This window comes from Arachis ipaensis, chromosome B08, assembly GCF_000816755.2.
Source record: "Arachis ipaensis cultivar K30076 chromosome B08, Araip1.1, whole genome shotgun sequence".
NCBI lineage: Eukaryota > Viridiplantae > Streptophyta > Magnoliopsida > Fabales > Fabaceae > Arachis > Arachis ipaensis.
Genome location: NC_029792.2, coordinates 105,011,842 through 105,017,956, shown reverse-complemented (window position 1 = coordinate 105,017,956; position 6,115 = coordinate 105,011,842).

Sequence of the window (6,115 nt, the reverse complement as noted above, 5' to 3'; positions counted from 1 at the left end):
TACATTCATAGTAACAATAGATTATTTAACAAAAAAATAATAAAAAATTACGTATAGTACAACATACAGTAGAAATTTGTCTTTGCCGGACATGGTAGTTTGACATTTGCTTTAAAATTTGAAACCTTGCTTTTAAACACAAACACCTTTCAATAATATTTCTTAATGAGGAGTGTCGATAATTAAACAATTCATTTTTAGTTAGTGGTTGTCCTCTCATTGGAGTGGATCCTTTCGATTTTTTCTCTCAATTGTTTAGAAAAGTGTAATCTTTTACCATTTAATATTTTTTTTTACATATTTTCTTTTGGTTTCATTTAAAAAATCTAAGATGAAAAATAATAATTTACCAAATAATTAAAAAAAAAAAATGAGAGGAATCATTCTCATCCGTTTACCAAAACCTTTCTTCCATAAAAAGTATTTTGTTTTGAAACAGAAAATCAAGCAGATACATATGTGCCATTAATGGCACCAATACAGTCTTCATAAGAGAATGTATTAAAATTACTAATAGCTCAATAATAACAATAAACATTAAATAGCTATGAGAATATAAAAAAAAATTATCTTCAAATAAAGAAAGTACTTATAGTTATGTAAAATATGTGGATAAGTGGTCCCTGAATTTCGAGGTCGAATAATCTATGTATCCAATTTGCATGCTGCTCTTAAAACTTTTCTAAACCAGTACTTGCAGTATGACACAAATGTTGAAAGCATCCTGCGACGACTCTATGACGCAAATTGTGGCACACAATTATCAAAAACATTGCAACTCCCTTCTATAACCCATTACATAAATCTGTAAATTCTCTAAAGCTTTTGCAAAAATTTAAGAACACTTTTTTTTCCATTGAAAAATTTTCGTAACATCTAACTGGATAGCCAACTAAAAATTCAACCGTATACATTCTCCTTGTTAAAGCAGAAGTTCTATAAGGTACTCTGCCAATTTTTTTTTTCGTAGTCAACTATTATTCTAAGCATAATAATGTCTCCGATTTCTTGTTCAAGTTCATTTGCATCTTCATCATTCTCAATATGAATTATGATCTGATCCACACAATGTAACACTTTATCACACAGAACTTTATGCTTAGGTCGTAAATCAAAGATAGTGAGGTATTACGACCTCTAAACGAAAAAAATACATACATGTATATATATGAGGAATAGTTTAACTAGGAATCTTGAAAGAAAGTATACGCAAAAGTAAATAGAAATTGCGTGACTTTCGAAAACGTTGAGGTAGAAAGTTTGATATAGAAAGCCAAAGAGACATATATAAAAGGATATAGAATTCCAAACGAGATACATAACATGCTCTAGTCTCGACCTGCGAAGTAAAGGCCTGCTAATATATATATATATATATCCCAAAATGTTAACAACCACAAGCATAAATCCTGTTTCTCTAAAATCAACCTCTAAGAGGGATATATAAGTTAATATACAAAAGTGGAGAATATATATAAACTAAGTACAAAATACAACTCCCAAAATGAATCTTCGCTTCCAAGAAAGCAATCCAGCACGCTTAGCGAGGTACATCATGTCCTGTATCTAAAAAACAGAAGTTTTCGAAACGGGTGTGAGAACCCTTCCGATTTCCAGCAAGGTAAAAGTTCCAAATAGAGACGATATAAAATCACATGAACCCAGCAGGCAATCGTAACCTCCAACAAACAGGATCCAAGCCTAGGATCAAACTAATCCGAAAACAGGTAAACATACTACGTACTTAAGCTCTCTCCAATACTTCTCTCTGCCTGTCTCTTTTCAGATCCCTCAATTTTTCCTCATCTTGTCTCTTTTCAGTTCGATACCACAGAATTTCGGCATCAAATATAATAAAGCAAACACAAGTAATAAGATGCAAACACAAGCAAGAATAGTTATATGATATAATGCAATTAAGAATTAAACAGAGATATACAAGTAGGCAAACCAAAACAATGCACACTCAGACAATTTCATGTAAATGCATATGATGCATGCCTGTCCTACTGACTATGAGCTCATGTGTCAGTTATATTGTAAAAATCTGACACATCCGATAGCTAACTCGGACATTGTCTCTTTGTCGTGCATATAACTAATTAAGCGCATTATGAGATATAGTACCCGATCATACTCTTACGGGATATAGTGTCTGAGCATACTCTTACGGCCAGAAGGAGCCACGAAACAAGAGGGAGTTTACCAACCAACCTTGTTTTGGCATAAGTCAGCTCAGTGCAAGCAGGATCATACGACCGTCCTTGCCACGTCCTTGCCAAGAGTAAAGAGCAGTCAAAATGCAAGCGGAATAAACAACAACCCTTGCCAGAATACCAGTCGAGTCAAATATGCAAGCAAGAGTTAACCCCGGCCCTTGCCAGTACAGTAAAATCAGACCACCATCAACTTTATCATTCATGTCTTAAATTAATTTGGTATTCAACAAGTTCATTGACCACAAGTTTCCATTGTCTTATCATTCACTTAGTTTTCTCAATTCTGTATCACACTCAAACATATCAGTTTAATCTGTTCAATACACTCTCACTCGTTCCAAAGCCTGAGAACTTGTTAGGGGACCTTAAATAGGGGTTACAGAGGTGAAAAAGCAGGTTGGATAGGCAAAAACAGTTGAAAACAATATTTTTTGAAAAACAGGATAATCCTGCGTACGGATGCCTTATGTGTACGCATGAACCCCCTTTCTGTGTGTACGCGTGAAACACCCACGAAAAAGATGCAATTCAGAAAGGCATGTTGTGCGTACACATGACTTGGTTTCTGTGTATACGCATGGTATGCGCATAAAACTCGCACTAAACTCTTCCAGTTTTGTAACACTCCTCATGCGTACGCATGACCTCAATTTTTTGCAACTTCTGCAGAATTCAGTTTTTAACCGCAAACTTCAAACACTCATAACTTTTTCATTAAAAATGATTTTCTGCCCGTTCTTCAAAAGTCATAAAATACTCAGACCCAATTTTCTTTTAAAATAAGTTTCATAAGATTTAAGGGTCCGAGAACCAAGTTATGACCCGTCGAAATTGGTCAAAATTTCACTTTTACCAATTTCATACCTTAACTCAAACTCACAAGTTCTCTATCCAATTCAAACCAAATCATACCAAAATCATTCCTAAACATTCTCAACATGCATTCACTCATTCTCAACCATACCCCTCTAACCATTTATCATCTAACAATTCAATTTATGATTCATCAATCAATCCAACACTTCTTCAAGTAATAACCAAATATCTCATTACTCAAATCAACAATTTCATACACACCTCATGGGGGGACTTCTCACCCCATTCACGGCCTCCGACCCAATATTTATACAAATTGACATAATAAGTAACACAATCAACCATCTCGTTCAAATTAACATATATCATTTAATTCACAACTCACACTAACACATAGCGCATCATCAACATACAACATTTAATTCAATCCTATCCTAAGGTAATTAACCTAGGCATTTACATAACTTTACACAATGCCTACCCAAAACTTAAATATGTACCTTAATGACGGTTATTTTTCCCAAACCTGGCTTTCCTCCAGCAAGTCCAACGTCCACCAAAGCCTCACCACTTTGATTTTGCAACCTAACTCTGCACCAATTCCACCAAAACCAATTCCAAACAAGCCAATTAAACCATATTACCCAATCAATATAACTAATTTATCATTCATACTTAGGATTTTTCATTCAAAATTATGGGCAACTAAGAGATTGAGCTTTCTTATCTTGTACCTCTCAATCTTGGGTCAAAACTCTGCTTGAGATTGTGCTTGAGCTTTCCCTAAAGCACCAAAATCACAATTCTCTCAAAAACTTATCCCAAGAAAGCAAAATTGGAAATAATAGGAAACTGGGCAAGAAGTTTAGAATTTCTTACCACAAGGCTTAGATAGAATTGAAGAGGATTTCGAGACAACCACATGGCCATAAATAGCTTGTCAATCGAAGCTTCGGATTGTAAGTTATAGTGATTTGTTTGGGTGTGTGAATAGTGCACTAGGGCACTCTTCTCTTCTCTTCTCTCTTTCACTTCAGCTACTTTCCTTCACTAATGGAAAGGGTGATGAGCGGATAATTTATACGCTTTTTGGCATTGTTTTTAGGTAGTTTTTAGTATGATTTAGTTAGTTTTTACTATGTTTTTATTAGTTTTTAGGCAAAATTTACATTTCTGGACTTTACTATAAGTTTGTATGTTTTTCTGTGATTTCAGGTATTTTCTGGCTGAAATTGAGGGACCTTAGCAAAAATCTGATTCAGAGGCTGAAAAAGGATTGCAGATGCTGTTGGATTCTGACCTTTCTGCACTCGAAATAGATTTTCTGGAGCTACAAAAATCCAATTGGCGCGCTCTCAATTGCGTTAGAAAGTAGACATCCGGTCTTTTCAGAAATATATAATAGTTTATACTTTGCCCGAGTTTTGATGATGCAAACTGGCGTTCAAACACCAACTTCCTGCCCTATTCTGAAGTTAAACGCCAGAAACAGGTTACAAACCAGAGTTAAACACCACAAACAGGATACAACCTGGCGTTTAACTCCAAGAGAAGCCTCTACACGTGTAAAGCTCAATGTTCAGCCCAAACACACACCAAGCGGGCCCCAGAAGTGGATTTTTGCACTATATGCACTTAGTTACTTATTTTCTGTAACCCTAGCTACTAGTTTAGTATAAAAACAACTTTTAGAGACTTACTATGTACCTCATGACATTTTTACACTTCACATTGCATTTCTGATGGCATGAGTCTCTAAACCCCATGGTTTGGGGTGAGGAGCTCTACTGTGTTTCGATGAATTAATGCAATTACTACTGCTCTTCATTCAATCACGTTTGTTTCTATTCTAAGATATTCACTTGCACTTCACCTTAATGAATGTGATGATCCATGACACTCATCATCATTCTCACCTATGAACGCGTGCCTGACAACCACCTCCATTCTATCTGCATTAGCTTGAGTGTGTATCTCTTAGCCTCCTGGTTCATGATCAGAGTCTTCGTGGTATAGGCTAGAATTATTGGCAGCCATTCCTGAGATCCGGAGAGTCTAAACCTTGTCTGTGGTATTCCGAGTAGGATCTGGGAAGGGATGACTGTGACGAGCTTCAAACTCACGAGTGTTGGGCGTAGTGACAGACGCAAAAGAATCAACGGATTCTATTCCAACATGAGTGAGAACCGACAGATGATTAGCCATGCGGTGACAGCGCATTTGGACCATTTTCACTGAGAGGATGGATGGTAGCCATTGACAACAGTGATCCACCAACATACAGCTTGCCATGGAAGGAGACATGCGTGCGTGAAGAAGAAGACAGTAGGAAAGCAGAGATTCAGAAGACAGAGGATCTCCAAAACCTCAATCTGTTCTCCATTACTGCATAACAAGTATTATTTATTTCATGTTAATTACTTCTCATAAACTCAACCATTTTTATTATTAATTTCCTGACTAAGAATTGCAAAATAACCATAGCTTGCTTCAAGCCAACAATCTCCGTGTGATCGACCCTTACTCACGTAAAGTATTACTTGGATGACCCAGTGCAGTTGCTGGTTAGTGGTACGAGTTGTGAAAAGTGTGATTTACAATTCGTGCACCAAGTTTTTGCCGCCGTTGCCGGGGATTGTTCGAGTTTGGACAACTGACGGTTTATTTTGTTGCTTAGATTAGGAAAAATTTATTTTTTTAGTTTAGAGTCACTAAAATTGTGTCTTCTATTATTGTTTTTGGTTGAAACTTTTTTTTAAATCCTTATTTTCCTTTTCAAATTTTTTCGAAAATTTTTATAAACTAATAATTGAGTTTTTCTGTTTGAGTTTAGTTTCATATTTTAAGTTTGGTGTCAATTGCATGATTTTATTTTTCTTTCAATTTTTTTATTTTTTGAATTATTAGTGCTCAGAATATAAAAAAATTTAAGTTTAGTGTCCTTTATTTCAGAGGTTGAAGAAGGACTGCTGATGCTGTTGGATTCTGACCTCCCTGCACTCAAAATGAATTTTCTGGAGCTACAAAAATCAAAATGGCGCGCTTCCAATTGCGTTGGAAAGTAGACATCCAGGGCTTTA